Source organism: Tursiops truncatus, chromosome 16 (genome assembly GCF_011762595.2).
Source record: "Tursiops truncatus isolate mTurTru1 chromosome 16, mTurTru1.mat.Y, whole genome shotgun sequence".
Classification (NCBI taxonomy): domain Eukaryota; kingdom Metazoa; phylum Chordata; class Mammalia; order Artiodactyla; family Delphinidae; genus Tursiops; species Tursiops truncatus.
Window position 1 is genome coordinate 50,151,813 of NC_047049.1, and position 11,838 is coordinate 50,163,650.

Below are 11,838 nucleotides of genomic sequence, written 5' to 3' on the forward strand. Positions count from 1 at the left end.
TAATGACTGATGACTATCACTGATAAGGAAGAGGGAGGCACCCAGGATAATCCCTCTGTTCTGAATTGAGTGAAACTCTGTGGATAATTGCACCATTAGTTTAGAGATAGATTACAGGATGAGGTACAAATGTGGGGGAAGTAGATAAAACTCAGTATGAAGTGTTAAATTGTAATTTCTCTGCTTCTAAGACCTTGGAGCATAGGACAGATAAGATAAAAAGTCATGAATCACAAATCCTAATGCTGTATATACACTACAAGTTTTATTAAAGGCTGCTGAGTGGTTTCTTATCCTCCACTTGCTGGCTAAGTGGAGAGTGGGTTATAGAGGAGAAAAATCAGACTCGAGGACTAAAAATATTTTATTTCTTTTTAGTTAAAATAAATACCCTCACCCTGTCTTACTGAAACTGAGCAGGATGCTGAAGGGCCCTTCTGCGTGCAAAAGCCTTTCCAGATCCCTCATTTCTTATTTGCAGGATAAAGGCTTCAGCCTCCTAGATCTTCCCTGAGCTCCAAAGAGCAGATTCAAACAGTTGCCAATCAGGGAAGTGGGGGAATGCAGAAACAAGGGAGGAGCAGTGAAGAAACATTAATGCAGCCTTGGGGCAGGTTCCTGGTTCCTTCTCATGGAATGTACATAATATCTTTAAGTTCTTCTGCAGGAACAAAATCTCCCACCCATGTGGAGGATGGTAACTTCAGGCTGAGCTCTTGATTCCTGGGGTATCGCCCTGTTGCCTCACCACCACCCAATCAGAAGAAAGTCACACACTCTGCAGCCCTCCCCGCAAATTTTGCCCATTAAAAACTTCTCCCTAAAAACCATTGGGAGTTCGGGGTTTTTCAGCATAAACCACCCATTCTTGCTTGGCCCTGCAATAAACCTTTCTCTGCTTCAAACAAATTTTGGTTTGTTTGGCCTTACTGTCCACTGGGCACACGAACTTGTAAGGCCAACTGGCCCGAGGCAGGGGAACACAATCAGATTCACAGGTTGCATCAGACCGAAATTCTCCGGACCACCCAGTTCCAGGAACTGACCTGGGGACTTTGAACCCAGCCCAGCCTTCCCGCCTTTCGAGGGGCGGGACAAACGGTCCCCCAGGATACCTGAAAAGACCACCAAATAAGGAATACCCTGCGCCCTCCCAGATTCACCACACCCCTTTCCCTTCTTCCCCTATAAAATCTTGCCCAACCCTCACCCGGGTGCACTTCTCTGGCCCCTTTCTCTAGGACCAGTGAATCTCGCCCGGGAGCGCTCCCTAATAAAGCTCACTTGAAGCTTTGCTCTGTTTCGCGGTGCCGTTTGTTAAGATCCGACCTTACAGAACTTATGTTCAGTAACACTACTAGACTTTTCCATCAGGAGATGTGGTATGGCTGAAAGAGAGTTGAAAAGGGAATTTGTGACCTTTATTCTCTGCCTTCCCCAACGGGGTCTCATGTGGTCACCGTGTTTCCCAACAAAGGTGCTCTTCTCTGAAAGTTTGGTGACATTTCTGAACGCAGGAGACCAACTTCTCAAACAGTGTTTAAGTGGCAGAAAACAAAGCAGGTATGAAGGAGTCAAGATCTTCCTCACCCTGTTTTCTCTTGGTCTTAAAGTTTGCTATGTCAGAGAGTCCTAGAATCCCTGAGGCCTGGATAAACTCAAGACTGTAGCTATGAGCATGGGCCAGCTTGTTTGTACCCTTCAAGACACTGCTCAGTAGTGAAGGGGTCACCAGAAATATGCATGGGCAAGACACCCAGATGGGCATCAACAGACCATGGCGTGTTCTATATGACAGAGCCAGCATCTGACTCTGGGTGAGAGACAAAACTGTGCCAACCTCAACAGTTAAATCCTCCCAGCAACTGAAAGAAAATGAAGCCATGGGTGAGAAGGGGGCTGCTCCCTCAGAGATCTGCTGAAGGCATCTACCCGGGAGCCAGTACATGGAAGTAGAATGGAGGGATAGAAAACAGGCCACACCTTTTTCCTCTTGTTTAACATGGATGTTTCTTCTTTCTTTCTTTTTTTATAGTAGTGCTGCTCTTTATTTATTTGTTAAATTAAAAAGTTTTAATATATTTTATTTTATTTATCTATTTCTTAAAAATTAAAAAAATTGTATACAATTTTTAAAGATTACTTTCCATTTGTAGCTATTACAAAATACTGGCTATATTCCCCATGTTGTACAATACATCCTTGAGCCTATCTTACCCCAACAGTTTGTACCTCCCACTCTCCTACCCCTATATTGCCCCTCCCCACCCCCACTGGTAACCACTAGTTTGCTCTCTATATCTGTGAGTCAGCTTCTTTTTTGCTATATTCATTAGTTATAAGTTTTAGATTCCACATGTAAGTGATATCATACAGTATTTGTGTTTCTCCATCTGACTTATTTCACTTAGCCTAATGCCCGCCACGTCCATCTATGTTGCTGCATATGGCAAAATTTCATTATTTTTCATGACTGAGTAGTATTCCTTTGTGTATATTTATATATCACAACTTCTTTATCCATTCATCTGTTGATGGACACTTAGGTCATTTCCATACCTTGGCAATTGTAAGTAATGCTGCTATGAATATGAACAGTGGAGTGCATGTGTCTTTTTGAATTAGTGTTTTTTTTGTTTTTTTTTTTTTGATACCTACCCAGGAGTGGAATTGCTGGGTCATATGATAGTTCTAGTTTTAGTTTTTCGAGGAACCTCCATACTGTTTTTCACAGTGGCTGCACCAATTTCCATTCCCACCACAGTGTATGAGGGTTCCCTTCTCTCCACATCCTTGCCAACATCTGTTATTTGTGTTCTTTTTTTAAAAAATTAATTAATTAATTTGTTTGTTTATTTTATTTTTGGCTGTGTTGGGTCTTTGTTGCCGTGCGCAGGCTTTTCTCCAGTTGCGGTGAGGGGGGCTACTGTTCATTGGGGTGCGTGGGCTTCTCATTGCGTGGCTTCTTTTGTTGCAGAGCATGGGCTCTAGGTGCGTGGGCTTCAGTAGTTGTGGCACGCGGGCTCAGTAATTGTGGCTCGCGGGCTTTGTTGTTCCGCATCATGTGGGATCTTCCCAGACCAGGGCTCGAACCCATGTCCCTTGCACTGGCAGGCAGATTCTTAACCACTGCGCCATCAGGGAAGCCCTTGTGTTCTTTTTAATGATAACATTCTGACAGGTGTGAGGTGATATCTCTTTATGGTTTTGATTTTGCATTTCCCTGATGAATAGCAATGTTGAGCATCTTTTCAGGTGCCTGTTTGCCATCTGCATTTCCTCTTTGGAAAAATGGGAAAACTGGACAGCTACATGTAAAAGAATGAAATTAGAACATTCTCTGACATCATATACAAAAATAAACTCAAAATGGATTAAAGACCTAAATGTAAGACTGGATACTATAGAACTCCTAGAGGAAAACATAGGCAGAACACTCTTTGACATAAATCACAGTAATATTTTTTTGGATCCATCTCCTAAAGTAAAGGAAATAAAAGCAAAAATAAACAATTAAACTTTTTAATTTTTTAAAAAGCTTTTGCACAGCAAAGGAAACCATTGACAAAAAAAAAGACCACCTACTGAATGTGAGAAAATGTTTGCAAATGAGATGATCAATAAGGGATTAATATCCAACATATATAAACAGCTCATATAATGCAACATCAAAAAAAAAAAACCCAACCAAATTAAAAAATGGGCAGAAGAAATGAATAACGTGGATGCTTCTAATCCATATGGGGCCCAGCAGAGGAGAAAGTGCTTTGAACTTCTGGTGGAGGATGGTGATAAGTCCTAAATATGACTGGCAAATTGTCAGATTGTCCTGAGCTTGCCAGAATGGAATAAACTAAGCTATCTGCTTTAGGCTGACTGGGGGCTCAAAAGCAACATTGATGCCAGATTGAGAAAAAGTGTAGCTTATTTTTGTATTCATTTTATTGGCAGCTTTTCAATGTACACCACTCACAGAGATGCAACCAAATACTGTACATATGTCAAAGGGCAAGTCCATTAATGGAATAGTAACTGTGAAGGGGCAGAACACTGGAGGAATCTTGAGAATCATCTCACACTTCCTGGTCAGATTGTAAGGAGTAAACTAAGACCCAGAAATGATAATAGCTTAAGAAAACCTAACAAGGTAATGGTGGATCTGGGTCTAGAACCTACCTTCCCAATGAGGGTAAAAACTGGTTCTGGAGGGGTGAAAAAATTCTTTATACACAGGCAGACCTCGGAGATATCGTGGGTTTGGTTCTGGACCACTGCAATAAAGGGAATATCTCAATAAAGTGAGTCGCATAAATACTTTGATTTCCCAGTGCATATAAAAGTTATGTTTACACTATGCTGTACTCTATTAAGTATGCAATAATAGCATTATGTCTGAAAAAAACAATGTACATACCTTAATTAAAAAATACTTTATTGCTAAAAAATACAGACCGTCACCTCATCTTCAGTGAGTCATAGTAGTAACATCAAAGATCACTGATCACAGATCATCAAAACAAATATAATAATACTGAAAAAGTTTGAGATATTCTGAGAATTAAACAAAATGTGTCACAGAGACATGAAGTAAGCAAATGTTGTTGGAAAAATGCCACCGACAGACTTGCTCACCGCAGGGTTGCCACAAACTTTCAATTTGTAAAAAATGCAGTAGCTGCAAAGTGCAATAAAGTGCAATAATATGAGGTATGCCTGGATATATATATATATATACATATATATATCTCACAGCTATACATTACATACAGTACATGTGCCAGTATATCTGTGGCATTAAAATTTCATGGGGGAAGGCAATTATGGCTCCTTAGGGAAGCAGTCATGAGAAATTGGTTGAGAAACTTTGGTCTAGAATCTAGGACTCCTTTGACTCGTGGTGGTCCACTCTGGTAGCAGACCTGCTCAGCACAAAAATCTTAGTTTTCCATTTATGATTCTATCAGTGAGATGTTATTTGAGGTAATTTTATGACCTCTTGATAAAAATTCCATATCTGTATTCTTTGTGTTCCAATATATTATTTCTAACTGCTTCGGGACATCTCCATCTAACTTGTCTAAAACCAAGTTATAGCTAAGGGGTGGTCCAGCGGATTGCACGTAATAGATGTACTCCAGTATTCGTTTCTCCCTGAGACTTCAGATTCCTTTATAGTAGTGCTCTCCAAGTGTAGGGATTAATAGGTCCTAGGTCCTCGTGCCAGTAGCAATGGCATCACCCCTGAGCTTGTTAGAAATGCAAATTCAAGGCCCTCCTCAACCTACTGGATCAGAATTTCTGGGTCTGGGGCCCAGGAAACTGGTTAACCAAATCTACAGGTGATATTTATGCATGTTAAAAATTAATAAACCACTTTTCAACAGTATGCTAGAGAAATTTTGCCATCTCATACCCACAGTATAGGTTATTGTTTAGTCCAAGCTTCAGTTAACCAACTAGAAAGCTATAAAGACACTTCCACAAGCTCACACTAACACATTTAAATCCTGAATGCCAGGGAAGTGCATCCATATTGATAATCAAACCATACATTTTATTTTCTTTAAGACCCTTAGAGTCTACTTCCATAAATGCTAACCAGACTCCTGATCATACCAATTGATGAGATCCTATTTCTCCTTGGTGTGTAATATGGCTCTCCGAGAACAGGCTTTGTATTTCTTCATCTGGGCTATGCTGAAATCTGACTTGATTTATAGGAATGGAGGGTGTACTTGTAATAAAGCACAGTCACCCAGATATTTCAGTACTGGGCCACATGATCAGAAACCCAGAAGTGTGGGGCCCACATGGATCTTAAAAAAAAAAAGCTAACAGTGGTGAAATAGTTTGTTAGCTATTAGAATTACACCGTTTTAGCAATAATACAGAAAGTAGGACAAAAGAATAGTTTAATAATAGCTAAAGCTTATTGGATTCTACTATGTGCAGACGTTACTAGTTTTTGGTCATTTTATATTTATTATATTGTGTACTCTTGTAAGATGGCCTCAGAGGCTTGACCCTGCCCTATCCCCTGTTACCTCCCCGCCAACGCCACTACCACCCCCCCCCGAGAATTTAAATCTCTTGATTGGATTTGACCAAGGATGCTTTTTCAGGTGTTGTGTGGGTCGGTAAAAAGGGCAAACAAATTAAGGGTTTTCAAGGGAGGGATTATAATGATGGACCATAGGATCTAGGCTGGGTCAGGATGAATGTAAGAAGGGTGAGAGAAACTAAAAACCTGCTATAGTTAACGGGCTGGAAGTTTTCGGATTTGTATTATTGCTAGAGTTAGTGATTTCAATGAAATGAGGTTGTAGTAAAAAAAATTGGGGTATTTGAAATTCAGATATTGGAGGAAGTGTGGTTGATGGTAATGGCAAGGTCATGAGTATGACCATGGGATAAGTGACTGAAGTATGGTGGAAGAAAATATGATTATTAGCACCAAAGAGCTGAGAGGTCTAGGTGTTGGACAGATCTTCCAATGGATGCTGATACACTGAGAATGGCGACAGGACTAGGGGTGGAAGGGAGGGTGGGTATGTGAGTACAGTAATGGCCCCCTAAAAATGCCCATGTTCTAATTTGTGGACTCTGTGAATATGTTTCCTTACATGGCAAAAGGGACTTTGTATATATTATTAAGTTAAGGATCTTCAGATGGGGAGTTTACCCTGGATTATGGGGCTAAGGGGCAATTAGTCACAAGGGTCATTGTAAGAGTGAAGCAATAGGATCAGAGTAAGAGAAGGAGATGTCATGATGGAGACAGACATTGGAGTGATATGGGGTTATGGCCCAAGGAATGTGGGCAGCCTCTTGGAGCTAGAAAAGGCAGAGAAATAGATTCTCCCCTTCTAGGAGGTAGCACCTCCAGAAGGAATGCAGCTCTTTCTGAAACCATTTTAGACTCCAGAACTGTAAGGTAATAAATTCGTGTTGTTTTAAGCCAATAAGTTTGAGGTAATTTGTTACAGCAGCCATAGGAAATTGACACAGCAGATGTTAGAGTCATTAATGAATTAGGGAGAGTGATGGTAGTTGTTAGGAGGCGGGGTGGTAAAGGACGGAATTAAGGAGGTACACCTGATACATACATTCAAATGTTGCTGGGGTTTTAGAAGGAGGAAGGGAACTTACAGGTGATGGATCATGAGTTCCACGGCTCATGATGGAAGGTTTGGGAAATAGGATCAGATTAGGATGGGTCTAGATCACTATAGGGATATGTTGATGGAGAACCTGGAGATTTGGGGTTTCTGTGGCACCTGGAAAACAAGGAAGAGAGACAAGAGTCCTGAGGTCTGTTATCTCCAGGTAGTTTCATTTATTTATTCAACATATACTTATTCAGCACCTACTCTGAGGAGGGTCTGTTATGGGCATGAATGGTTTGGTGACCCACGGGAAAGTTAGTGCATCCTTCTGGGGAATCCTGGTGACTGTTATTTTGAATGCCAGAAATTTGAGGTGCTCTAAAATATTCCTTTTCCTGTTCTGTGGGCAAAGTGGTCTGACAGGCTAGATGGGTTGAGGGGAGATGAGAAGGAAAGAATGTTGATGGCAGTGATGTCTTATTTGGAATAGGAAGCTTGGGACTTTCACTTTCTCCAGTGGCTTGATGGGCTCCACTGGCTTGATAGTGGCTTGATAAAATGAAAGAAGAATCAGACTGGCATCAGATTTCTTATTCACAACATTAGATGCTAGAAGCCAGTGGAGCAATGACTTTGAAGCTCTGAAGAAATAGAACTGAGGACCTGGAATTTTATACTAGGCAAGAATATAAATCGAGTATGAGTGAGGGCTGGACTTTGCTCTGGGATAGATTCCTTGCCTTTCCTCCACTGTGCTCTGTACTGCAGGAGACTTGTTCCGTAGGCTGCACTTCCCAGGCTCCTGTTTTACTGCCTTCTGGTTGGGTTCAAGCAGTGAGAGAGCACAGGAGGAATGAAGATACCAGGATATAATTCCTCCCAATCCCTCCCACCCCTCCCCCTGCTGTGGAATCTGACCTTTGCTGTGTGTTCACTGTGGCTCAAGTTTCTCCTGGGTTACCTGGCCCAGGGGTGGGATCTGTGAACACCACCTCTTGCTTTGTCCCTCGAGCCTAAGGATGACCGTGAACGTCCACAGTCTGTAATAATTGCGTTGCCTTTCTCCTTGTTTGGTTTCTTAGTTCTTCCATTATTTATGTAACCAATTTTTTCCATGAAATTTCCTCTGTTTAAATGCTCTAGTGGCTTTACTTTTCCTGTTAGGAAGTTGAGTCATATGGCAAGATAAAGATATTTTTGGGAATTCATGGAATCAGAAAGTTTATCTCTGGCATAATCCTTCTCAGGAAGTTTTATGATGATATACTCTAGAAAAGCAAGGGAGGAATTCAAGAAAGAGGCTGGATCTACTCCAAGAGGACAAGAGGGAGTGGTGGATCCAATTCTAGAGGTCAGTGAAGGAAAATCCAGGATAAGAACTATGCCCCAGGCCTGTAGCACAAACATATCAGCTTGAAATAGGAGTACAGAGGACTCCAAAAAAAGGCAATTTAAAACTCCCCCCCCAAAAAATAAAATCTATGTAAGACCACAAGCTGTTGTGATCCAAATTTGAAGCAAAATAAGATATGCAATGATTTTAAACATAATTGATAGACTATAAGAGAACCCATTTCACCTTGACACAAGGATCATTCTTCTCACCATGGCCCAGGGGTTGTGACATTGGACTTGTAAAAAAGGAAATATAATCATAGCATTATATTTGGCTTTGCAGTAAAAAATATTGAGTCATATTAATGTAAATGTTCTTTATTGGTTTTTTTTTAGCTCTGAAAGTCAAACTAAGTACAAAGAATAGGAGACCTGATTATGGTTGCAGCAGAGAATATAAACGTTAACAACCTTGGTACTATAAAAGTAAAAGTGCAAATGCAGAAGTTCAGGGGAAGAAAGTTGAAAGGAGGTATGAGGAATTAATATTCTCATTTTGCAAAGGGAAGAATGAGCCAACTAAAGTTGATAGAATAGGTAGAGGACCACTATATAATTTAAAATGATTAAGATAACCAATAGTAGACTTCGAAGCTGTATTGTAATTGTCAAACATTATGAGATGCAGGAGTAGTGTACCTGATTTCAAGAAATACTTCCTCCAATTGTCAAATCAAGAAAGAGGCTGTGGAACTTCCCTGGTGGTGCAGTGGTTAAGAATCTGCCTGCCAATGCAGGGAATACGGGTTTGAGCCCTGGTCCGGGAAGATCCCACGTGCTGTGGAGCAACTAAGCCCGTGCACCACAACTACTGAGCCCGCGTGCCACAACAAAGAGTAGACCCTGCTCGCCACAACTAGAGAAAGCCCACGCGAAGCAATGAAGACCCAATGCGGCCAAAAATAAATAAATTTATATTAAAAAAAAAAGAAAGAGGCTGCTTCTGGGGTAGGGGCTGTGGAGCAGGAATGGCGGGGGTGGGGGCAGGCTATGTTTCTTTCCAACCTCAGTTCTCTTTTATTCTTTAATTTGTGTCCATGAAGTTTTGAAACACTTTGGAGTAAAAAGAGAAAAACAGTTATCAGAATGTATCTCTGGGAAGTAAAACTGTATTTTCCCCCTTTTTTTTGCTTTATCCTTTGAGGTATCTATATGGGCATCTATTTACTTTTCCATGAAAGTATTTGTTTACTTTTATAAAAACAAGAGCAAGTATTCCACTTTTCTTCATGCTGGAGAGTTAAGTCCAGACTCTTTATTCCAAGAGCCAGTAGTGGGTGGTGGTTCTGGGCATGGTTGAAACCTTACTGGCTATGTGATCTCAAGTCAAGTTATGTAACCTTGCTATACTTCAGTTTCTTATCTGTGAAGTTGAGATATTAAATACAGTACCTACCTCTGAGGACGAGGATTCTGAGGATGACATGAGTTAATTGATAGAAAGTTTGTGGACTGGAACCTGACACATTGCAGACACTATGCAAGTGTTTTCTATTTTATTACTTTGCTGTCTAAGATTCTTTATGATCTGGCTCCAGGATACCCTTCAAATGTGTCTCTCTTTCTACTTTCTTTCTGAACTGTTCGCTATTCTTCATACATAAATTGTGTTTTCCCACTTTTCCCTTTTGTCCTAATCTCATTTCCAAATCAAACTTTTCTTCAAAGTCCAGCTCACGTACCACTTTTCCATGTAACTTTACCTGATCTTCCAGCTAGAAGTATCTCCGCTACACATCACAGTTTTTATCTGTGCCATGAAGAGTTTTATGGCATTTAATACTTCCTACGCTGTATTCTGTTATTTATGTATATATGTATATATTTTTCCAATTAGGTTGGATGCTCCAAGGACAGAGTAAGTATTTTATTTTCAAGTACTTGGCAGACAGTAGATGTCTCCAAAATGTTTTTTTTTTTTGCGGTACGCGGGCCTCTCACTGTTGTGGCCTTTCCCGTTGCGGAGCACAGGCTCCGGACGCGCAGGCTCAGCGGCCATGGCTCACGGGCCCAGCCGCTCCGCGGCATGTGGGATCTTCCCGGACCGGGGCACGAACCTGTGTCCCCTGCATCGGCAGGCGGACTCTCAACCACTGCGCCACCAGGGAAGCCCCAAAATGTTGTTTTGAATGTACGTTGAGTTAGAGAAGAAAAGGACAAATAATGTGATACGTTAGTTAAAATAAAAGGCTCAGTAACGCTTTACCCCTCTGGTAGAATTGTGCGTGTTTCACTTTTGTTTTTCTCTTACAATAGGCTGGGATAAGACTCAGAAGCAGCCTTGATGATAAACCACATTTTCCATTTCTAATAACCCTTTAGTAGCTCAGTGCTGAAGCTCATTAGAGTGAGGTCTCTTTGTTTACTGAACAAAGACCACAGTTTTTCACTAAAATGATGACTCATTCCTTTATGATGTTTGATCCGGTTCAGTTTTTGCGGAAACAGCCTGTTTGCTGTTAGCACAATTTTTTATTTTTGTTTCTATAGGTGGCGCTAGCTGTGTGTGTTAAAGCCACAAACCGGGCTGAAAATTAACCTTGTTTAGAAATAATTGAATGTCCATTTGCTTTTCATTCTTTCTCTCAAGCTTTTTGCTTCTTTGTATTTATTTACTCTTAGAGAATTGCTCTAAGCAATGCTCTGGAGATGCTGCTCTAAGATAGGTCATTAAAACCAGGTCCATTAACAAGGGATCACCTTCAACATTTTGGGTAGTTCAGGTTTTAAGGAAAATATCAATAATAAAAAATCTTAAATTATTTATAGTGATTCTGAATCTATTATGCTATAACATTAATTTAAACAAATCATGTACTAATCATGCCTAGCTAAATACAGAATGCTAATTTATTAACATTAATGGAAGTACTCCTAGCATTTCATATTTGATAATACTTCATGCCTAACCTCCCTGCAGCCTTTTTATTTTACCTCTAAGTAATAATGCTGACATTTCTTCTTTCAATATTCTTTTTGTATTATGAATGTGAGCATTTGATATTATTATGCTGAAGGCAATATTTTATGTTTGAAAAATAAGGTACATCAAGGATTTAAAGGTGAGCATCTTGTGCTTTGGCCCATGAATCCATGGTCTAAAGAAATCTAACAGTAAGCTCATTGAGATTGGGTAAATGAGAGTCAGTATTCTCTACTTCTTTTTGCAAAATGCATTCCTTAGTGTTCTTGAAACACACACACACACACACACACGTGCATGAACATATATTGTCTATATGTAAGAAGTTGATTATGTTAGCTTAATGAGAGGGGAGTAACATCAGGGAAATCATGGATTCATGGAGAGAAGTGTAGCCAATATACATGGCACTCA